This window comes from Mirounga leonina, unplaced genomic scaffold (genome assembly GCF_011800145.1).
Source record: "Mirounga leonina isolate KUSES-001 unplaced genomic scaffold, KU_Mleo_1.0 Mir_174, whole genome shotgun sequence".
NCBI classification, from domain to species: Eukaryota; Metazoa; Chordata; class Mammalia; order Carnivora; family Phocidae; genus Mirounga; species Mirounga leonina.
In genome coordinates this window covers 30,395,562-30,421,874 of record NW_023270451.1, presented here as the reverse complement: position 1 = coordinate 30,421,874, position 26,313 = coordinate 30,395,562, and positions in this window count along the sequence as shown.

The window sequence follows — 26,313 nt, the reverse complement described above, 5'->3', positions numbered from 1 at the left end:
TATATATATATATATATATATATATATATATATATATATATATATATGTACACAATGGAATTATACTCAGCCATCAGAAATGATGAATATTTACCATTTACATCAACGTGGGTGGAACTGGAGGGTATTATGCTGAGCAAAATAGGTCAATCAGAGAAAGACAATTATCATATGGTTTTATTCATATGTGTAATATAAGAAACAGTGCAGAGGATCATAGGGCAAGGGAGGTAAAAATGAATGGGAAGTCATCAGAGAAAGAGAAACACCATGAGAGACTCTTAGCCATAGGAAACAAACTGAGGATTGCTGGAGGGGTGGGTGGGGAGCAATGAGGTAATTGGGTGATTGGCATTAAGGAGGGTATGTGATGTGATAACACTGGATGTTATATGCAACTGATGAATTATTGAACTCTACATCTGAAACAAATGATGTACTATATGTTGCCTAACTGAATTTAAATTAAAGAAAAGAATGTAGTGAAAGCTGGAATATTTTTTAAAATTTATTATTAATTATCAGTAAAAATAGTGTCCCTCAAAACTCAACTCTACGTACAGCCCTTCTTGCTCAGAGACCTGCTAAAATTCTCCAGATTGCCCAAACTGAGAACAGAGCATCACAACAAAGAGAGATTTTGTATATATTAGTTATTTTCCACTTAAGATGAATTATTTTCTCCAAATAAATACAAATCTATGGGTGCTCTATGACAAGCTTGATTTTATTTATTTATTTGATAGAGAGAGAGAGTACATGCAGGCAGAGAGGGAGAAACAGACTCCCCGCTGAGCAGGGAGCTTGACACGGGGCTCAATCCCAGAACCCTGAGATCATGACCTGAGGTGAAGGCAGACGCTTAACTAACTGAACTACCCAGTGCCCCAATAAGCTTTGTTTTTTCAATAATGAGTAAATGAAAAGTCATCTTCACTTGCATATATGATATTAGCAGTTTTCTTTTTTTAAGATTTTATTTATTTAATTTGAGAGAGAAACAGCAAGAGAGAGCATGATCAGAGGGGAGGGGCAAAGGGAGAGGGTGAACAGACTCCCCACTGAGCAGGGAGCCTGATGCAGAGCTCCCTCCCAGGACCCTAAGATCATGACCTATGCTGAAGGCAGATGCTTAACCGACTGAACCAACAAGGTGCCCTTACCAGTTTTCTGATGTAACCACCAAAGCTATGGAATAAGTCTATTAAAAAAATATATATTCTCCTATAGGTATAGTGGTATATTGTACTTGAAGACAAAACATAATCTTTTCACACTATTATGAAAAAAATGATGCTTCTAGGTGAAAACAGCAAAATCCATCCCCATTCCCAAAAATCCACCCCAGGAAGTAAAAGTTTTAAACTCAATGACAGGTAGAAATTGATTTCTTAGGCAACTAAACAAAGTATATATGTATTTTTTTCTCTACAGATATAGAAACATTTTTGGAGTTTATAAATCTGAGACCCATCAGGAAACTAGATGGATAACTAGTCTTCACAAAGAATACTTAGTATTTAAAGTCAATTGTTATGAATGATAGCTAATGAAACATGAGTTAAATCTTTTATAGTTCAAAAATAGGTTAAAAAATGGTCCTTGTCCAAAGGGAAAGTTCAGGAAAGTCTCTAGAAAATAATTTAAATTGAGATACATTCTCTTTACCAAATCTGCCCAGCTCTCCACAGTAAACATTCTGAGACTTTTGTAAATAATCAAGGAACCTCTGATGCTCCTAAGTGATCAAAACCTCAGCTATGCACCCAATTCCAAATAAATCTGATCTTCATAGAGAACAGCAAAATAACAGTAAATATCAGGATACAAGTTTTGAAAGCATGACTTCTTTAGAATTGAATGGTAGTGGCTGGCCCATTTTCTTCATTACTTATTACCTATTCAGTTTCAGAAATAGCAAATACAAACCAACTATATTTAAATTGAAGAAAGTAAGGGATACCTGTTTTTCTACCTTTAAGCAAATTTAGCAGAAGGAAATATTGTGGAATTTGATTTTTAAGAATGCACCTCTTTTTAATATTTAGTTTAACACTAGATTAAGCACAGTTTTAATTTATAATAGAGCATAAAATAACTTGAATGTTTAGCCACATATTTCACCCATGAGGCTCAATTTCAGGTACCAGAAAGTAACACTGATTAACTTAAACAAAAGGAACCTATTAGGGGGATACTGGTAGCTCACAAGCCAACTGAACTCCAAGCTAAAGAAAAATGGTCAAAACACAAAGGACATCTGGAAGTTTAGTCAACAGGAACTACAACAATGAGGTAATAGAACAAATAACTTGGTGAGAACCCCGCATGTGTGAAGACTGACCTCAGCCTGAAGGGCATCTATTTATTTTGCCTTTGCATTGTTGTTTCAGTTATGGTAAAAGCTGTCTAGCTTAACTCATAGCATGTCCTGCTCTCTGAATGAACTAATATTCTAATTGGTTTGGAGTGTTTTTGTGTGTTGGGGTGCATGGGTGTGTGGATGTGGGTGTGGGTGTGTGTATGAGTGAGAGAGAGAAAGAGAGAGAGACTGGTCCAACACACTCCACCCTTTGATTACCCAACATTCTTAGAAATTCTTCTACACGTTTGCATTTCTAAAAGTGACCCTGTTCAATATAAAGCAAAAAATTACTTCAACAGCTAAAATCACACTTCCTTTGTTTGTTTCTGTATTATTCAAGTCCAGAGAGCTATTCTTACAGTAGTGATATCCTGTATATCTAGTGGGATTGTGCAGTAAATGGGATATCCATCCTCCTACGAAAATACACATCTAATTTTAAGTGCATGGATTAAGCTTATCAATGACAAAGAAGAGTCTTGAGAAATAGGTGAATATAATTCATAGTTCTTACAGAGATAAATTTCCTATTAATATTATGCAAAAAATATTTTTTATTGAGAGACATTCCCAAATTATTTAATGTCATCTTGAATAAGACCCACCCATTCATTTACAGGATGCTTCTCTATTCGCCTAAATTTTGTACTACACTAATACTTTCTGTTTTTTCCTCAGTAAAGCACTTGTCCATTAACACCTTTCCCTTGATCATCTATTCTTAAATTAACTAGAATATTCAATTATTGATAATGTAACTTCCCTAGTGCCTAGAAGAACTGAAACTCTTTTCTTAAAATAATGTTAGGTTAATCAATAAGTAACGTTCAAGTTGACATGGGATAGCCTGTCTTAGCAAGTATTTATCAGTGGGGGCCATCCCTGACACTATTATATTCTCACTTTATGTGTACTGCACAAATTACTAGACAAATAATAAACAAACAAACAAACTGGGTTCAGCCACCACTTTCATGTTGATGTCTTTTAATTCCATAACCAAATCTACATCTTCTTTCCTGGACTTTAAACTTATACTCCCAAACACATCCTGTCCATTCTCCAAGCTCTTTTAAAGTGAATCAATCAAAAAGAGAATTTATCTACTCCTTTCTAAATTTTTGGTTTTCTAGAATGTATTTTTATCTTCGTGAGTAGAATTATTATTAAACAAGACACATTCATTAGAAATTTGGAAGTTATCTAAGACTCATCAATTTATATCCAACTTATCAAATCAAATTTTTCTTAACTTTTAAATATTTTTCAAATCCCTCTTCTCTTTTTCAAACATACTGTTATCAACTTAATTCAATACTAAATATACTAGTTAACTTTCAGATTGCATTTTTCACATTTCAAATCCATTCTCCATTTTTTTCTTGCTAAAGTGAATTTTTAATAACACATTGAAGAAGGTATGCTTCCCTTACTTTAAAATTTTTCAGTGGTACTCCATTGCATTAAAAGACAAATTTAGAACTTTTTTGGAATGGCATATAAAAATCTTTCCTTTTCCTTTAATTTTAACAACCAGTTTAGATCTTACACTATGCCCTATTCTCTTACTTTTGATGCCTTTGTTCATTATTTGTCCTTTCTCTAAAATCACATAGGTAACTTCTTTTCCTTCAATGTGTCTGCATCGTTTGAAGATGACAGGGTGAGATTGGCATTCTCCCTCATTGTCTTTCTTCTATATTACACTGGTTGTTCAGTACCATAAGTCTTATTCAACTGAATGTCATTAAGATCAATCACAACATATGAATGAACTTTCACAAGAGAATAACACCAGCTTCAAAATAGTAATATTAATAAGCATTCATTGAATTCTTACTAAGTAAATATTAGGCTTATGGTTTGTATGTATCATGTCATTTATCCCCATGAGAATAAACCGATCATTGTTACTACTGACAACCTCTCTGTTTGCCTTTATTTGAATTATTCAGCAGCATTTAGTGTAGTTGATCGCATTCCTTTCTTGAAACACTTTTTTTCATATTGGTTTCTAGACATGACTTTCTGTTGTTGACATTACTTCTTTACTGGAATGCATATGCTCTCTCTCTCTCTCTCTCTGCTACTTTCTTTTTATTATTATGTTATAGAGTATATGAGCACTTGTTTATCACACATTTTCTCTATTTTCCAATACTTTCTAGGTGATTTTCTTCAGTCTTATGGCTTTAAGCATATTTGAAATGTTGGTGACTCCCATATATTTGTTCCAGCATAGATCTTTCAAGTTAACTTCAGACTTGAAGTTGTAAATCCAGCAATTCACACAATTTACACAAAGTTTACTTACATAGCTGACAAGCATTTCAAACAGCACATGTCTGACAAGAAACTTTTCATTTCTAACCCCCTTATCTAATTCTATAGTCTTCTATATCTCAATAAAAGACAACATTTTTCTAGCTTTCTTAGCACAAAACAGGATTATTTTCCATTAACTTTTGTTACTTAACTATGCTGATATATCTGGAAATTTTATAGTCAATAGCTTCTAAAAATTTGGAATTAATTTATTGCCCAACACTCACTTCCACCTTACATTTTACGATAGTCATTATCACTTCTTACCTGAATTATTAGAATAGCTTTTTGTTCCATCTTATATTCTTACTGCCAAAATCTATACTCTACACAGCAAGAGTAGTCCTTTTAAATTTTAAGTCAAATAATGCCCTTTTTATGCCCAAATTCTCAATTATACCCAAAGCAGAAGCAAAATACTTGCCAAGGACTGTAAGTCTGGATAAGATCTCACCTCCCCTTGCTATTCTGATCTCTTTATTTTTTATACTCTCACTCCCTCATTTCTAGCCATATTGGCCTCTTAGTTGTTTCCTGAAATGCTAAGCTACACCCTTACTGACCCATGGGCTTTACATTTGCTGTTCCCTCTTCCAAATATTTACAGTTTGATGTCTTAGGTCCCTTCTCAAATACTACCTTATAAGTACAGTCTTCCATGCCTTCCAACTACATTAAAACAATTTGTAAGCAACTATTGCTGTCTTTTTCCTTTCATTTGCTCTCTCACTTAGGCTCCTTTCTTTTTTCCTATACACTTTTAACATTTTGTGGTGTATTACATATATTCTATTTGTTATCTGTATAGCCTTATCCCATCACCATTATTACAATTTAAGTTCCATGAGATACAATGATTTGGACTTTCTTGTGAGATGTTCTACCTGCTGAGTTAAGGACAGCATATGACAACCTGAAAGTGATTGTGGTGAGCACTTTCACTGCCTATGAGAGCCAATGTATTCTTCTGTCACATGGGGGAATTGTTCTTTCCTAATACTCTGAAGTTAAGAGTGGACATATCACACACTTTGTCAAGGAAATGTGAATGAAATGCTAAATATTATTTCTAGGTGGCTGCATTTAATTGTTGATTCTTGACTCTTCAACCTACTTTTTCCTCCTTGTGTGAAGGTCTTGGAAGTTTATGTTCATAAGGAGTTGCCAAAAGATTGCAGCAGCTTGGAATGCTGAGTGTACACATGGAGGATCCAGAATGGATTTGCAGGACAGGGAAATAAACTTGTGGTGTGTAGCCACTGAGAGTTAGGGAGTATATTACCACAGTATCACCCAGCCTATCTACAGGTGTCACAATCAGTAAGTATGTGTTGAGTGAATGAATAAATGATCCCTATTTTGAAGAGGTGGAAGCAAAATCACAGTGAAGGTATGTTATTAGCTAAGGGTTGTCAATGGCAACCTGGAGTCAAAGCCAGGCCACACGTAATATTTAAAACATGCAGCAATCATTTTAAGCAAGAGAGATAAACTGTTTATTTTATAGTTACTTGTAATATAAATCAGTGACAGACAGATCATAATCCAGTAACTGACTTAAAACAATGTTGACAAGGACACACTACAGGAAAAATATCTGGTCTTCCCAAGCTTTCTTCTTCATATTCTGAAATCATCTGAAAGTAAATATCTAGGATTTTGTTATCTTAGTGACCTAAAGAATAGTTCAGTGCCATGAGGTTTAGTTCAGTACTAATCATTCTGTCTTTAAAGGTCAATGCAACATGCATTAGGCAGTACTTCTCTGTTTTCTGTATCTAATTTTTTTTGATGGAATGGACTGCACATGATTATTTCTCATACAAGCATTTAATAATAATTATTTGAGATTATTTTCAGGATATTGACAAAAATGTTTGCTTTCTTTTAGGAGAAAGCAAAAATTAAGTAAGACAATATATCTCTAACTACCTTAGCTTTCAGGTCTTGAAGCCAAATATAGTATATAATTACAGAAAGGAGGGCTCTTGGTGATACTTACATCTCTCTTTATTTTAGATTCCAGGAATCTCTTCCTCTCTTTCTCTCTCTCTCTCCTTCCTTCTCTTAAAAATCTCTAATTGACTTTCTTTGGACTACATCCTATCTCGGAAAACCTTAAAGCTATTTCAAAGTTAATAAGCTGTTCCTTCCAAAAAATTGAAAGTTCAAAATAAAGAGAAAAATATCATTATGGTATATATACACAATGGTATATTATGCAGCCATCAAAAGGAATGAAATCTTGCCATTTGCAACGATGTGGATGGAACTGGAGGGTATTATGCTGAGCGAAATAAGTCAATCAGAGAAAGACATGTATCATATGATCTCACTGATATGAGGAATTCTTAATCTCAGGAAACAAACTGAGGGTTGCTGGAGTGGTGGGGGGTGGGAGGCATGGGGTGGCTGGGTAATAGACATTGGGGAGGGTATGTGCTATGGTGAGTGCTGTGAAAAACAGATCAGTACCTCTGAAATAAATCATACAATATATGTTAAAAAAAGAGGAAGATAGTAGGAAGGGAAAAATGAAGGGGGGGAATTGGAGGGGGAGATGAACCATGAGAGACTATGGACTCTGAGAAACAAACTGAGGGTTCTAGAGGGGAGGGGGTGGGGGGATGGGTTAGCCCGGTGATGGGTATTAAAGAGGGCGTGTATTGAATGGAGCACTGGGTTTATACGCAAACAATGAATCATGGAACACTACATCAAAAACTAATGATGTAATGTATGGTGATTAACATAACATAATAAAATTAAATTAAAAAAAGAAAAAATATCATTAAAGTAAACCATTTTTTTAGAGAGAAGGGAGGGACAGAGGGAGAGGGGAGAGAGAATCTTAAGCAGGCTCCATGCCCAACATGGAGCCCGATGCAGGACTTGATCTCACAACTCTGAGATCATGACCTGAGCCGAAATCAAGAGTCAAACACTTAACCAACAGAACCACCCAGGAGCACCTAAAGTAAACTTTCAATAGACCCCAAAATAAAAGCTGTTATGATTTGGTATGCTTCATTTTACCTGCTATACATACTATCTTAATGTTTTATCTATAATTTGTTTGTATTTATTTTCTTTTATATGTCAGTAGAAAATTATTGGAAAACACAAAAAAGGAAAAAAGGAGCAATTCTTAAATATTATAGGCTGTTTCATATTGTTTTATGATATAGCATTTATAAGACTTTTAAACTATCTCTTCCTTCTCTCTCATTTTAACAGGTTTTTTCTTTGAGGAAGTATGGGGAAGAGGATTTCATTGTAGGCCTTTAAGACTTAATTGCTGTTGATCTTTCATGATGTTGATTTTTAGCAACTTATGAATCTATCAATTAGCCTATTTGACATTAAAACCCAACATTGTAATATTTCTATTAGCTAAGATTTTCATAAATCTCTGACCATTTTGTAATTACAAAATATTCTGTCTAAATAGATAATTTTATAATACTAATCCAATAATATAATAAACATCCTAAGTCCTATGAACCTGCTCTATCTATTCTTATATATCTAGAAAAACTTTATTTTCATACATGCAGAAGATATACAGACATCCTTTTAAAGGTTTTACTCAACAATTTCACATTAGGGAGTCAACAACAACATACAACTTTTCATTTTTATCCTACCTTTGGTTTACTGATACATATAGTTTTAAATTCATCCAATAATCACAACCAGTCCTTTGCTAAAATTGTCCAATAATCTCTTTATTGATGTTGGTAGATTCCTCAAAATCACTCATGTGTACAATATTCCTTGAGATTTACATGCTCATCAGCTATGTGTGTGCATATTGGGTCATTTAGTGACAGATTGTGTGGGTATAAAATCCTGAGGTTACAGTGATTATCTTATAAATAATGCTTCATTCTTCTTTTGAATTCAATGTTGTTGTAGACATGTTTGATGTCAAGTTGGCATTCTAGCCCTTTTAAGTGATTTAGTCTCTGTGCTTAGAGGCTCTGGGGATTTTTTTTTTCCTTTGATGTCCATTTTTACTGGGATATTTCAAAGTGGACTAGATCAGTTTTTTTCATGTATAAAGTAAACACTTCCTATATGCAGAGTTTCTTATTCAGGGACATAAGTTCTTACTCTGGAAAAAATAAATTTTACATTTATTGGGCCATTTTACATATTTTTTTTCTTTTTACACCCCAATTTTGATTCAGATTTCTTGGTTCTTTTCAACCTCTATATTTCTTACTATTACTTACTCTATTTTTATTACATTCTATATTCCACAGTTTATTTAGTCTTCAGTTTCTTTCCAAAGTTTTATAGTGTCACATTTTCTGTGACTATATGATTCTAAGTAATCATGCTTAGACTTCTCTTCTGTGCTTTTTATTTATATTCCTATTTATTATTATAATGATATAATATATAACATTTATGTTATAATTGTATATTCCACTTATATATCATATTAATAATATAATAATATATAATTACAATAATATACCAAATTATTTATTTCACAGGTTTCTTTCACTATGTAATCATTAGTCAATTCATTGTTATTCATGTTGAAATAAGAAAAGATAAATAACTTGCTCAGGCTATATCAAGTAAGCATCAGGGCTAAAACTCAAACTTAGGCAATCAAGTTTTAGAACCTGCCATCTCATTTAAAGAATATACCAACATCTCTCTCTTTCTCATGTTTTCACCTTCCTCAGATGTTTTCACAATCATGTAAAGAAACTTGCTATAGGGGCACCTGGGTGGCTCAGTTGTTAAGTGTCTGCCTTTGGCTCAGGTCATGATCTCAGTGTCCTGGGTTCGAGCCCTGCATTGGGCTCCCTGCTCAGCAGGAAGCTTGCTTCTCCCTTTCCCACTCCCCTGGCTTGTGTTCCCTCTTCCACTATCTCTCTCTGTCAAATAAATAAATAAAATCTTAAAAAAAAAGAAGCTTGCTATAATCTCTGGAAGATTAGAAATATATGGGGGAGAATTAAGATGAACAGACTAACAACCCCAATGATCAACCAGGAAGGTACATGGGACTCTTCAGGACAATCTAGCTGAAGCTGACATTATAACTGACCAAAATTGCATGACCGAGGCCAGCCACCATGTGATGCACAGAGGAGATATCCCAGACTGTTTCCTATCCAAACAGCTAATCCATAGAATAATGAACATATAAATGGTTATTGATTTAAGCCTCTACATTTTAACATAGTTTGCTATGAAGCAAAAGACAACTGCTATGATATGTATTTATATTTGCCTGGAAAAACATGAGGAAATATGCATACCAAATTTTATACTGCTTAATTAAAGGTAGAAGAAATTATTCCATTGATATATGAGAGAGGAAATTATTAATATATTCTAAAATGTAGTATGTCAGGAGAGAATGTTTATTGGCTATTTTCACTCTCTCCCTTATATAGAAGTGCCCAAATAGTGGGACCCTGCTTTCATCACATATATACTCATTATGCCCAGGGGAAGTATCCAGAAGTCACCTGAAGAATAAATGGGTCTGATCAGCAGATAATCTCCATTTTCCATCTTTGAAGTCAGTTGACTTGCAGCAGAAATTCCTGTGCCAATCTGCACACTCTTTTCAAGTGCACATAGAGCACTCTCCAGAACAGAACACATATTAGTCCATAAAACAAGCTTCAACAAATTCCAGAAGATTGAAGTTATACCATGCATCTTTTCTGACCACACACTATGAAACTAGAAGTTGACCACAAGAGAAAATCTGGAAAGACCACAAACAGATGAAGGTTAAAGAACATGGTACTAAACAATAAATGGGTCAACCGGGAAATAAAGGAAGAAATTAAAAAGTACATGGAAACAAATGAAAATGAAAATACAAGGGTCCAAAACTTTTGGCATGCAGCAAACACAATTCTAAGAGGGAAATTTATAGCAATACAGGCCTACCTCAAGAAGTGAGAAAAATCTCATATAAACAACCTAAGCTTACACTTAAAGGAGCTAGAAAACAAAACAAAACAAAACAAAACAAAAAACTCAAACCAGCTGAAGGAAGTAAATAGTATAGAAATAAATGATATAGAAAATTAAAAAAAAAAAACAATAGAACAGATCAATTAACTAGGAGCTGTTTCTTTGAAAAAAAGCAATAAAATTGATAAACCTCTAGTCAGAATTATCAAGGAAAAAAAGAGAAACAACTCAATTAGATAAAATCAAAATGAGAGAGGAGGAGTAACAACAAACACCACAGAAATACAAACATTACAAGAAAATATTATGAAAAACTATATGCCAACAAATTGGACAGCCTAGAAGAAATGGATAAATTCCTACAAATATAGAAACTACCAAAACTGAAAAAGAAATAGAAAATTTGAACAGACCAATAATCAGCAAAGAAATTGAGTCAGTAATCAAAAATCTCCCAACAAATAAATGTTCAGCATCAGATGGCTTCCCAGGCAAATTCTACCAAACATTCAAAGAAGAGTAATGCTTATTCTTCTCAAACTATTCCAAAAAAAATAGAATAGGAAGGAAAACTTCCAAATTCATTCTATGAGGCCAGCATTATCCTCATACCAAAACCAGATAAATACACCACTAAAAGAAGAACTGCAGGTCAGTATCTCTGATGAATAAAGGTGCAAAAATTCTCAACAATATACTAGCAAACAGAATTTAACAATACATGGAAAGAATCATTGACCAAGATCAAGTGGGATTTATTTCCATGATGCAAAGGTGGTTCGATATTCACAAATCAGTCAACATGCTACATCACATCAATAAGAGAAAGGATAAGAATCATATGATCATTTCAATTGATGCAGAAAAAGCATTTGACAAAGTGCAACATCCATTCATGATAAAAGCCCTCGACAATGTACATTTAGAGGGAACACACCTCAACATAATAATGACCATACATGAAAAAACCATAACTAAAATCCTCCTCAGTGGTGAAAAACTGAGAGCTTTTCCCCTATGGTCAGGAACAAGACAAAGATATCCACTCTCACCACTTTTATTCAACACAGTACTAGAAGTCCTAGCCACAGCAATCAGAAAAGAAATAAGAGGAATCCAAACTGGCAAGGAAGAAGTAAAACTTTCAGTATTTGCAGATGATAAATGTCATCTGCAGATGACATATATCATATAGGTCATATATATGTATATATATATATGTATATATATATAGAGAGAGACAGAGAGAGAGACAGAAAGAGAGAGAGAAAACCCAAAAGACTCCACCAAAAAACCTGCTAGGACTGATAAACAAATTCAGTAAAGTTGCAAGATACAAAATCAAACACGGAAATCTGTTGCATTTCTATACACCAATAATGAAGCAGCAGAAAGAGAAATTAAAAAAAAATTCCCATTATAATTGCACCAAAAATAATAAGATATTTAGGAATAAGCCTCACCAAAGAGGTGAGAGACTTGTATTCTGAAAACTATAGAACACTGATGAAAGAAATTCAAGACAACATAAAGAAATGGAAAGACATTCCATACTCATGGATTGAAAGAATGAATATTGTTAAAATGTCTATACTACTCAAAGCAATCTACACATTTAATGTGTAGTGCCAATGGCATTTTTCATAGAACTAGAACAAATAATTCTAAATTTATAAAGAACCACAAAAGACCCCAAATAGCCAAACAATCTTGAAAAAACAAAGCAAAGCTGAAGGCATCACAATTCTGGACTTCAAGTTCTATTACAAAGCTGTAGTGATCAAACAGTATGGTACTGGCACAAAAATAGACACATAGATCAATGGAACAGAACTGAAAACCCAGAAATGTACCCACAACTACATGGTCAACTAATCTTTGACAAAGCAGGAAAGAACATCCAATAGGAAAAGGACACTCTCTTCAACAAATGGTGTTGGGAAATTGGACAGCAACATGTAAGAGAAAGAAACTGGACTACTTTCTTTTTTTTTTTTTTAAAGATTATTTATTTATTTATTTGAGAGAGAGAATGAGATAGAGAGAGAGAGAACATGAGAGGGGGAAGGGTCAGAGGGAGAAGCAGACTCCCCGTTGAGCAGATCCCGATGTGGGACTCGATCCCAGGACTCCAGGATCATGACCTGAGCTGAAGGCAGTCGCCTAACCAACTGAGCCACCCAGGTGCCCCTGGACTACTTTCTTATACCACACACAAAAATAAATTCAAAATGAATGAAAGACCCAAATGTGAGAACTGAAAGCATAAAAATCCTAGAAGAGAACACATGGGCATAACCTCTTTGATATTGGCAGTAGCAACTTTTTTCTAGACATGTCTCCTGAGGCAAGGGAAACAAAAGCAAAAATAAACTATTGGGTCTTCATCAAAATAAGGACAGTGAAGGAAACAATCAATAAAACTAAAAGGCAACCTATGGAATGGGAGAAGATATTTGCCAATGACATATCTGATAAAGGGTTATCACAATATATAAAGAACTTATAAAACTCCACACACACAAAATGAAAAATCCAATTAAAAATGGGCAGAAAACATGAACGGATATTTCTTCAAAGAAGACATCCAGATGGCAGAGACACATGAAAAGATGTTCATCATCACTTACCATCAGGAAAATGCAAATCCAAACTACAATAGGTATCACCTTACACCTGTCATAATGGCTAAAATAAACAATACAAGATACAACAGGTGTCGATGAGAATGAAGAGAAAGGGGAACTTTCTTGCACTGTTGGTGGGAATGCAAGCTGGTGTGACCACTCTGGAAAAAAGTATGGAGTTTCCTCAAAAAGTTAAAAATTGAACTACCCATCCAGCAATCGCACTACTTGGTTTTTACACAGAGAATACAAGAACACTAATCCAAAGGGATACATGCACCCGTATGTTTATAGCAGCATTAACAAATTATGGAAGCATTCCAAGTGTCAATCAATTGATAAATATAAAGAAGTTGTGGTATACATATATATACAATGGAACATTATTCAGACAACAAAAAGAATGAAATCTTGCCACTTCTAATGACATGGATGGAGCTGGAGATTATTATGCTAAGTGGAAGAAGTCAGAAAAAGAAGCATACCATATGATCTCATTCACATGTGGAATTTAAGACACAAAACAGAGGAGCAAAGGGAAAAAAGCAGTGAGAGACAAACCAAGAATGAGACTCTTAACTGATGGTTATCAGAGGGGCGGTGGGCGAGGGATGGGTGAAATAAATATATGATGGGGATTAAGGAGTGCACTTGTGATGAACTACAGCGGGTGTTGTATGGAAGTGTTGAATCACTATATTGTACACCTGACACCAATATAACACTCTATGTTAACTAACTGGAATTAACATAGAAACTTAAAAAAAAAAAAGACCACAGATTTGCATAAGCATTTAAAGGGCAGAATTGTCCTTTGAATTGAAAAAAATGTCAAACTCATAGAAACAGAGAATAGAATAGTGGTTGACAGGGGCTTAAGGGGTGCGGATAATAGGGTGAGGTTGGTAAAGGAGAGTATAAACTTTTAAAGATGAATAAGGTCTGAAGATATAATGTACAACATGGTGACTATTATTGTTAGTACTGTATTGTATAATTGAAGTTTGCTAAGAGAGTAGAACTTAAGTGTTCTCACACACACACAAAAGCTAAATATGTAAGATGATGGTGTGGATTAGCTAGTAGGAATCCTTTTCCAATGTATATGTATATCAAATCATAATGTTATATACTTTAAAAATAAATAAATATAAATAAACAATAAAAAGAAATGCATATTATTATAATAGACTGTAAAATAATAAGCAAAAACCATATAGTCTGCAAATATGGTCTACGATAAGTTAATGCCCTTAATATGAAAATTAGTAGTGTTTTGCTAGACAAAATGGCTTATTTTGTTAAATTGATTTTTTAAATCTATCTAGGCAGGTCTTCATTAATTTTCTCTGAAATTTTTAGTGGACCGAACAAATAATCTAATAAGGTGATACATTTACTCACATTCTTTCTACATCTGAAGAATTTAATATTTAGAAAGAAATGGAAGATGAAATAAGTGTTTATTCAGTTCACTTGTATTTTGGACTACCCTGGAAACCACACAGAATAGCAATCCAGAGCGACTTAAGTGTAATTGATCTTTTAGATTGGTCACATAACCCTATGACTTTGGTTACTATATAAAGCTGCCGACTTTCCTAAAATATTTTTGTATCATCATGTTTCATTTATTTTAGAAAAGGATGCTATTTCAAGCCAAACTAAATGGAAATACTTGAGTTTACAGAAGCATACTATACTGTAACCTTTAAGTCACCTGGAAGAGGGCTCAAAGCACCTTTTACTGCTTAATCAAATCATAAAACTCAGAATTATACTTCTTTCACAGAAGGAAAATATACAGCAACACTCTTATGAAATAGCTAATTTCTCCATAGACTTAGTTGTAATATAGAACAAATTCTGTCCCCTGAAATATATATATATATATGACATTTGATATAGTTCTTTTATGTATTCTATAAAAGCTGACATAGCAGCTCAGCCAAGTCTTCTCCGTTGACACTGAATGACTCAGTGTAACCACAATAGCAGTGACTGAATTTGGAAAAACTTCTTATGTCTTTGAATAGGGTTACCCAATTTAGAAAATAATGTAATCATCTATTGTAATCAAGCCAGGTAGCTATTTAGCCCATCTTTAAATAAGCACTTCTAGAAAGATAAATGCTTCAACATCAGGTCAGTTTTAGTGAACATCCATTATTGGACCCTGCAATGACCAGCTCCAAAGTACCAGACTTTAAGAGACTGAGTAACTTAAAATAGAACAAGAGAGCAGCCATCTGGAAACCAAAGCAGCACAGTATATAGATTGAATCTACCCAGGCAGCGGGAGATACACCTGCAGGCGGAAAGATCGCTACGGTAGTGTACTGAGACACCTTGCAAAGTCTAGCACAAGCCCCCTTGCACTACACGTGTTCACAATGAAATTTGGTTTAAGGAAAGTAATAAGGCAAGCACACTGTTGGTATGTCATTCCCTTGGAGGCAAATATTCACTTAGAGCAATTAGCTAGAATAGTGAGATTTTAATCATTTCGTTCTCAACATAAATATTTAGCTAATCGATATGAAAGGTATTTATTTTCTCTATAGTTGGCTTTGCTTCCCAGCATTAGTACTGCATGACAGATGGCTGATGTCATCTCTGCTTGGAAGAACTCAGTTGGCAATATTAGCATGGCATATTTCTGGGGACTTAGGATATGCTATGAGATGATGAAAAATAAAAGGGTCCAAAAGGGAATTCCCCAAAGCAAATATATTTCTATGATTTAATACTGTACCTTACTGATTCATCATAAAGAGATATATACCCCATTTAATTAATGTTTTATTTAAACATATTCTGGCAAATATTAAGAGTACCATTGGACATATTCTTTGAATACTGGAAATTAACAATATAAGCCCATTGGTTGTTTATATTTTTTTTGTCTTCGCCTTTGTCCAACACATGTAGACAGAACAACCTTAGTGCTATAGCAATGTGTACTCCCACATAGGACACCAACAATTGTGGCCACAAAAGAGAACTCAAAGGTTGACTTTTTTTTTTTTTTAAAGATTTTATTTATTTATTTGAGAGAGAATGAGAGACAGAGAGCACGAGAGGGAAGAGGGCAGAGGGAGAAGCAGACCCCCCGCTGAGCAGGGAGCCCGACGCGGGACTCGATCCCGGGACTCCAGGATCATGACCTGAGCCAAAGGCAGTCTCTTAACCAACTGAGCCACCCAGGCGCCCTCAAAGGTTGACTTTTATGAAGCTCTCTCATCTGATTAGTCAAAAAATGACTCTACCTGGTCCTAGGTTCTGGAATGTGTTCTATGTTCTGAATCTATTATTTATTTATTTTTATTTTTTCTCTGAGAGAGAGAAAGGAGGGATGGAGGGAGAGAGAAAATCCCAAGAAGGCTCTACTCCCAGCACGGAGCCCAACACTAGGCTCCATCCCATGACCCTGAGATCATGACCGGAGCTGAAATCGAGAGTCAGATAGTCAACCAACTAAGCCACACAGGCACCCCTGTTCTGGATCCATTATTATGCTTTTCAGTCTACATCCCCTTTCCTTCATGCAGCCTGCAGCCACTAAGTGGTTTCTGTCAAAAAACTTGGATTTAGAAAGAAGGAAGAAGATGGGACAAAAACAGGGTGAATAGTGGGGAGGCTACAGGGCGGAAAAGTATAGGAAGATTTTTTTTGTTGTCATTAATGGAAGAATGAGCCATTATATAATATTAAAGCAAGCCCTATGTTTCAGACAATCTTCTGGATACTCTACGTAAGTTAACTCATTTGATGCTCTGAATAAAGCAGTGAGTTAGGAGCTAAGAATGGTTCTGTGAGGAAATTGAGGTGCAGAACCCTTGAATAACTTGCTCAAGGTCTCAGACCTGGTTTGTGGTGGAGCTGGGTTTCAAGTTGAGGTAGTTTGGCTTTAGAGTCTGTGCTTTAACCATAGCAGTAGACACAAGAATGCAAAGAATCCATCCCTGAAAGGAAGGGCAGAATACTAATTGTTATAATCTGACTTCTATCAACAAAGACTTGCATATTCAGGTTTGTGTTTATCATCTTCTTGAAGAAAGAGATTGTGTTTTTATTGTCTACCTATCTCTCTTCTCTACAGCATAATATGCAATCTTTAAAAACAAACATAATGACCAGAACAGTTACAGAGATTTTACAGATCTGAAGGAAAATTTTAAAAATTATCTTTGATAATATATGGATAAGTGTAGGAGAAAGCAAAAGGCAAAAATAGCAAGACGATTCCTTTTATAATGTGACAATTTCTTGTAAGGAATTGCCATTCCATTGAAGGTCCACACATATCTTATCTTCAGTTGGAATTGGTTAATGACATTAACAGTATTTTTGATGGTACTATTAATTTAAATAACCTTGGAAAGTTTCCTGAATTTAAGATTAGATTGTGACTGGTAATTCCTTTCTTAAAGACCTATATAATCACAAGATCAATGTTTCTTCTCTTTCTTTCTTCATTTCCATTGCTCCAATCATTGAGATACCTCTGAATTTTTTCATTTGTTGTCATTATTTCAATTTCCCCAAGAGTCTCCCAAGTAGAATATCCACAGTCATTCATTAAAGGGGAAATAGAATAATTTTATAAGATTTCATGTTCTCAACTATTGAAAACTAGTGACAATTGCTTAATAATATAAACATAGACATATGAAGATATTCTTGTTTAAGATATATCCTTTTCAGATGTTAGGAGTTATTATTAAATTTTTAATCACAAATTAAAAGCCAATAAGCCTGTTATATATGTGTGCATGTATATACATTATATAATCAGAGATATTATTGGTACTAATGCTATTTTTTTTAAAGATTTTATTTATTTATTTGACAGAGAGAGACACAGCAAGAGAGGGGACACAAGCAGGGGGAGTGGGAGAGGGAGAAGCAGGCTTCCCGCAGAGCAGGGAGCCTGATGCGGGGCTCGATCCCAGGACCCTGGGACCATGACCTGAGCTGAAGGCAGAAGCTTAACAACTGAGCCACCCAGGCGCACCGGTACTAATGTTATTTTAAAGTGAACTATTTGGCAGATGTAACATAAAGGTGGCTAATACCTTCAGACAGATGCTTTTGTCTCCCAGACTTGGTATTTTATGTATTAGAAAAATGTACAAATAAAACATGGCCATGACATTCATAAGACAAGGTTTTTATTAATTTGCTACTTTAAGGAATAAAATGAAACTGTCGTATGTAACATCATTAAAGGAGTATTTATCTTGATCTATCATCTGAAAACATTATATCCAATAAATTATAATTAACCCATGATACCAGTAAGTACCTATGTCAGCTTGGACCATTACACCAGCAAATTTGAAACAGGTCAGCCTGATAATGGCAGCAAAAATGTGCTGCATTTTACCTTACTTTGTTCACTGTTCATTGCTATAACCTCAACCACTGCAATTGAGAAATGGAGCCTGACAGGAAAATGTTGAAACTGGTTTAATGTGGCTGTGTGTTTCTTCTCTAAGTATGATTAAATAATCATAAGAACTTCTCTAAGGGCTAATCTGCTATATTTTCCAGATTTTCACCTTGGGGACATATTGTCCCTTGTCACTGAAACCTCGGGGACAGAAGGGGACGCCACAGGGTGGCACAGCAGGAAGCTGAGACACTGATGAAACAGTGTTCAGTTAATGAAGGCATGGCCCATGGCCTCCACTGCTCTGCCATATGTTTGAAGAAATGCTAATGACTACAATTCAAATACCTTTTTCATCTTAACTATATGTAAATGTGTTTATAAATGCTCTCTTATAAATATACGATCACATTTTTAAAAGCCAAGTGCTAATGTTGCTTTCAACATCTATAATACACAATAATTAAAACTTAAGCAATTCTGCTTAATTATACCTTATGGGAAACTGTATAGTAATTTATAGAAATTAAGCAGAAAAACAAAGATCAACAGAAATAAAGCAGCAGTTGAACAACTGAATAATAAATCACTTTGATCATTAATTTACAGCAGCAAAATCATTGCAAGTAAAAGACTTCGATCCTAATTCTTAAACAGCTGACTTGTGAAAAAGAAGGTGTTAGAAATTTGGGCATTCCTTGTAAGAGCACAGCTTGAACTGATGGTGTCATTGTCTACTATATTTGTTCTTACGCTGCACCTCTAAAATCATGCAGTAATTTTTGGTGGAAAACTTTCATTACTCTAGTTCTGATCTGAGATGGCCTTCCTATTTTCTCATACTCGGCCCAGCAAATCATCATCTGCAAAATGTTCCCTTTTATGACTGACCCATTCTTCAGTGGCCCATCCTCCATAATGACTGTCATTTAAAAGAACTGGTCGGTGCCCAGTTTGGGATGTTTTGTACATCATGCCTTTTTAAAACTACTCTAAGATCTCCCTTGATTAAATCTATGACCGTTCAGCTAACTGCATTCTAATCAGTAAAAATGGCACATTCTCACACTCAGAAATGCTCCCTCTCAGTATTAAAAATGCTCAAATTTATGGATTAAAATTCCTTTTAATTAATGAGATCAATACACATATGCTTGCCTTAATTGAAATACAAATTCTCAGTCTGAATAGCCATTATTTTAAAAGCTTTAACAGGAAGATTTACTGTTATTTGTTTTAATGTCTTAAAACAAAATTATTTGTTTAAATTCTACTGCATGTCTTCTGCAATACTTCTCTTTTAATAGAAGTATTTTAAAAAACGTTTATGTAAAAACTTTTATTTTCTTTAATAACTACTGAATTTCTAGCCTTCTTAGAACTTCCCCACACAGAGGTTATGAAAATATTACTTTGTTTTATTTTATTCTAGTGCTTTATAGTTCCCATTTTAATATTTATAGGTTTAATTTGGAATTTTTCAAAAAATATGATAAGAGACTGTGTTATCATTTTATATTTTTTTAAGTAGGTGGAAATTTTTTTAACATCATTTATCCCATGCATAAATTACTGGACTTATCTGTAAACCTTGTCATATATTATATCCCCATATGTACATCTATCTGTTTCTGAACAGTTTATCCTGTTTCTTGCATTCATTTGGTATTTCTTTATGCATATTTAAATTTTTTTTCAGAAGCATTATGACAGATTTTAATATACAGCAAGATAAGTCCCTCATTCTTTACTCTACCTTTTTTTTTCTTAATCCCCAAAGTTTCTTGACATTTTCCCCATACAAATTGTAGAATTTTTGCATCCTGGTCCACACCTAACTTACCAGTATCATATTTATAAAAAGAATAGATGCAATACTATGAATCAAAAAATATAATAATCACCCAGGATTTAAGATTTGTCTTAAGAGCTGTAGAGTTTTAAATGGGAATGAATCTCCCTATGCTGTTTTGTTATATCCCATCACCCTGCCTCCAGCTAAGAGACAACCACTATTTATGATTCCATTTATTTAGTATATAGTATTTAATTGATACATAACTATTTGGTGGATATTTAAAATGATATCAAAATTCATTGATATCAGCCTTCTTGGACTTGTTATTTTCCATCAACATCATGTACATAAGATCCATCTTTGTAATTGCATACAGATACAGTTCACTCATTTCTACCACTTTATAACAGTTCACTGTGGGAATGTGCCTCTGTTTATGATTTCATTCTTTCTGAGATACTTTATGATTTCTTTATTATGATCGGTACTACTATGTACATTTTATACATGTCCTCCTGCACAAATGCAAGAATTTCTCTAAAGTACGCTTATTAGTGGATTTGCTGAATCATAGTGTAGGTGAATGTTCAACTTAAAAAAAATAATGCTACACATTTCCTAAGTGTTTGTAGCAAATATCCATGCATTTCTATTGTGTGTGACCGTCTACTTGTGTTTGCATAATGTTTGTTTTTTTTCTTCTGTAATATTTTGATATGAATATGTATTCAATTATTTCTACTTTATTCTACAAAATCTGTTGATCAGAAATTTTGTTTCAGCTCATTTTTCAAAAATCTGTAAATCACTACTGTCACTCTACCAGTATGATCTCAAACAAATTATTTTATAGCTGTAAACTGTTTTCTCTTTGGAGAAAGGGGAAAAGAATAGAAACTAATTCATTTAGCCACTGCTCAAATGAAATGAAAGGGCTAGTTTAGGAAAGCACAGTCTAGAACATCGAAAATGCTCTGTAAATGCCAGGTGTTTGTTAATGTTACATGCTGAATAAAATCTCTGGGCCTGTTTTATTCAATGATTTGAGGGAAGTAAAAAATTATTTGTATAAATTTAGATGATTATGTGGGCACTGGGAAAGGCAAAAAATTAACATGTGATTTTTTATATTAATCCAGATAAATGAACAACCCATTTTCCAAATTTAAAAGTTAATTACCCAGGGGCTCCTGGGTGGCTCAGATGGTTAAGTGTCTGCCTTCGGCTCAGGTCATGATCCCAGGGTTCTAGGATCGAGCCCCTCATCCGGCACCCTGCTGGACAGGAAGCCTGCCTCTCCCTCTGCCTGCCGCTCCCCCTGCTTGTGCGCTTTCGCTCTCTCCCTGTCTGTCTCTGACAAATAAATAAAATTTAAAAAAAAAAAAAAGTTAATTACCCAGATATTTTAGCTGTATGTAGTCAACCACAAGATATGGCTGTAATATTTATCTGAATGTTCTAGAATTATGTTGACAGATTTGATTGGTTAAGTGTCCCACTCCTTCCAAAAGGCTTTTTTTTTTTTTTTTTAATAAACTAACAACAACAACAACAAAAAGTACCTGTGGTAAGGGTAAAAGGGTAAAAGGTGGCAGATGACTATCTAATGCATGCTGAAAAACAAAAGACAAAATTTAAGCAACTTCCTCAATGCAGGCTAAAGACTGGGTGATGAAAAGCCATTAGACTGATTTTATAGATCTAGAAAATAAAGGTCAGTGGTGCTTCTCCAAATGGGCTTGACCACAAATATATCAGGATGTAATTGAAAACAAGCTGATGCATTTTCATCCCTCCCTAAGAATATCATATATGGAGATTTCCTCCATATCAGCTCTGCTTTTCTTTAGGCATGTACTAAAGGACTCTGATTACAAAGGGCCACCCAGCCCTTTCTCCAGCAAAAGCTTCTTAGTAAGAAATGTCACATGGTCAAGACAAAAACTGACAAAAGGGCAAATTCTCCCTCTCCTTTCTCCATTGAAGATGACTACAAGGTAGAATAATACATTCAAAGGCGTAATGTCTTGAAATTCATTTCCCAGACAAGAATCACAGGAAAGAAAAATGAAACAATGAGTGATGGAAGTGGACAATGTTTACTGGTAAATCATTTGCATAATGTTTGCATATGAATATATTACTTATGAGTATATACTTTTCTCATATTATTTTTCTTAATAAATTTGATTTGGTTTTTTAACAAGAAGGGGCAGTGTCTCTCTTTCTACTTCTGTCTGGTGCTGTTCCGGTTATAATAGACTTTGTCAATCTATTTTTCCTCTTATGACCACTTAGAGATGGAAAAATGATACATTTGTCCTGGGGATTGTGAAAACGGCTTAATGATGCAAAGCATATGGAAATGCTCTCAAATAATGTGTGATAGCTGGTTTAGGAAGTGAAAAGTGTTTTGAAGTTTGGTAGCTTACTTGGGAGAAACTGATGATTGGGAAAGTTGGAGGTTTAAGGAGAGAAAACTGAATAATTTACATTTATGACCTATAAACTTGACACATTCCTTGGATCTTAGGGAAGATCTGTGATTCCCCTTTTGAAAAGAGTAACCTTCCTTACACTTCATGTTCTGATGGTTGACCCACACTAGTAATCCCTTCACTATGAAATGAAACATGAAAATATTTCAGCACAGACTTTTGAACAAAGCAGAGATATCAAGAATGGGGTGCTCTCTGTGCCTTGTGGAGTAGAACTTATGTAAAAACTTGTAACTCCAGTGAAAGATATACTTGAAATTCCCAATATAAAATACAAATTGTAGGGGTACCTGGGTGGCTCAATCAGTTAAGCGTAGGACCCTTGATTTTGGCTAAGGTCATGATCTCATGGTCTTGAGATCAAGCCCTGCACGGGGACCCTGCTTAAGATTCTCTCTCCCTATCCCTCTGCCCCTTTCCCACCACCAACTCTCTCTGTCTCTCTAAGAAAAAAAATTACAAATTATACAAGCTGACACAAGCTGGATAAGAGGAAAGAAGGGTGTCATGTAGGTGCATAAAGCTTGTTAGTCTTTGAAAAATACAAGGAATTGAGGTTTCCTCAGTCAAACTTGGAGCTGGGAAGAATGCCATCCCCTATCTTGCCGTGACTCTCCCTCTCCTCCCCAGTGGCCTTGTCCTGCTAACTCCTACTCCTTCCTTTTTAGACATGGTCCTTACTCCAGCAGTTAGCAAAACCACTGCCTCTTTTATCAGGGACTCTTGTGCATGTCATACTTGAAAGCTCTTCTGAGTTTTGGAGTAGGGGGAATTTGAAGTCAAGAGTAGAATAAACAGGGAAGCTGTCTCAGGTTTTTTTCTGCATACTAAATGTTAGTTTTAATTCATTTATTAAAAAAAAATAAGCAAAAAACTCCCCAAACACAAAGCAGAAATCTTTCGCTGAGAGGTAAACTCTGTCAAAAGTCTTTCTTAAGTCTACAGAGAAGGTGCTGACCCACTGTTAACTAACCTAGTGCCTTATACTGAAGTATTCAAATCCATATTCGTTATGCTAAGGAGGATGGGAAAGAAAAACTCCTCATTTTTACTCAACTGAGTAAAAATTGGGCCTTCACCTTATATGACTGACTTGAATCTTTATTCTACTTATTTGTGAACTCAAATTTCTTTGGTGGAAGAACAAAATTAAAACAGGAATATTTCTTTACAGATGTTTGGTCAGTTTGTGTGGCTAAGCTAAGTCTATGCAATTTTCACTGTTTTCCAAGGACATTTATCTATATTTGGAGTTCACTAGTATTTTATAGTTTTGTATGCAATGGAATTCAAGAAAATAAATAAAAACATAAATATTAATCATGAGTATCATTTTAAAATTATGTTAAAAATAAGAGATTAAGACCATATTTTCTAAAGTATGAGCTCTGGGAAGAGAATGAATTCCCGCGTCTGAACTTTTGTATCTTGTTTTAAAAAAAATCTCATTAGCCATAACAAGGAGAAAATCAACAAGTTTTCATGTTTAACAAAGACATAGATCAAACACATGAATTATATTGCCAAAAATGAATTTTATAAGAATATGTGTTATGCATAGTTTTTTTTTTATTTATATAAAATCATTTATGAGGTAATATAGCAATGTACTTTAAACCACCTGAGCCAAATATTTTAATAGGGCTGTATACCAGACTTGAACTTAAAAATTCCCAAAGCTAGAGAAGAGGCCAACTATTATGATTGATTCACTTTTTTTTTCATGTATTGCCATTTCTATTTTTAGAGTATTCCATACATATTTCAATATACTTACATCTTAACATAGAATGGCAGTACATAGGCTTCATATATCAAACCATAGATCATGTTTGGGGAAAGGTAATGATCAATTAGCTTAACTGATCAATAACAATTGTTGAGAATCAAGTAAGTTTTAAGGCAATATTATAAGGTTCTATATTAGACATGTTGAATGTCCATACATGTATAATAAAACATTTAATTAGGGAATTATTTTACTATTCTTCTCAGAATGAAGGTAATCAGATATGCACATACTATTCTTGAGCTCCTCCATTTTAATAACAAGAGTTAAGATTCTGAGGCAGGCACACAAATAGTATATGGCAGGGACTGGATTAAATCCAAGTCTCTGTCACCTAGTATGGGTGTAATTAGTGGTATTTCTTACTTATTAAAGACTCAGTAGAAACTATCTTTTCATTTCAAACAATGGGTATACAATGGGTATAAATGTGGCTGAATTTAGCCCCATTAGTGACTGATATTGTTAGAAGCTGTAAGAAACAAGCTAGAAAGTGAGTCACTTTGTGTTATAAACACTGTGAAAGTTCATTTTAATGCAAGTTATCCTCTTTCTTATTTCTCAACCTCACTTTCCTCATCTGTAAATTTGAGATTTTAAAAAGTTGATTTTTAGTCTTTTTCACTATTAAAATTTTATAGTTGAAAAATAAAAATACCAAATTTTTCGTGTTTGCATACTCACTTGATGTTTGCATTGCTGTTTCCCATATTTGATGCATTATATGAGGTTTGGGTTTCTGTACCAGGAGGTTGTTTTCTTCTGTCTGACTTGATTGTAAAATATGGTTATTACTTAGCAGTATGCCACCATCATTCTCTGTACGTGCACTCTTTTATTTTTCATTTTGTAGGTAGTAGAGATGAACTTTATATAATAAAAATATGAGAATGTTTTTCTATTACTAACACTAATTTTCATTACAACTCCTCATTTTGCCAAAGCCAAAATTCAACTTCAATAAACTTAGAAGTCCTCCATATCTCTTCAATAGTGGTGGAAATGGAAAATACCTTAATGCCAAACTACTGGGGTGGAATATCTCTGGCTTGGGTCTATAATCTATGACTGCTGGCCCTGATCAAAGTCTTCGTTCCAGTTGGGGCTTTACATGTAGGTCCTGATGATATCAGCCTTTATATTATTTTAGATTTAACTCTCAGTTTTCACCTACATCTTATCCTCTGAGGAAAACAAGTTCCTGTGTGATGTCACATCAGCGGGTCCTTGATCCTGCATCAGAAAGGCCCACATGATATTCTCCAAGGCATAGACATTACTTCACTGCTCTCGTGCCAGTGTCGGGGGTATGGGCAAAACTACATGAGGCTGTTCAGGCACATCTGTCTGTACGTACCACACAACGTTGCTGCTCTGGGGTCTTGGTAATTTTCTTAGAACACTGGAGTGCAAATCATCTCTATTCCCATTTGGGTTTTTATGTCTTATATCCCTACCTCATCATGAATGAGATCCAAGTCCACGTTCCCTCACAGAATTAATTTTTTTTCCTTTCTTTCTTTCTTTCTTTCTTTCTTTCTTTCTTTCTTTCTTTCTT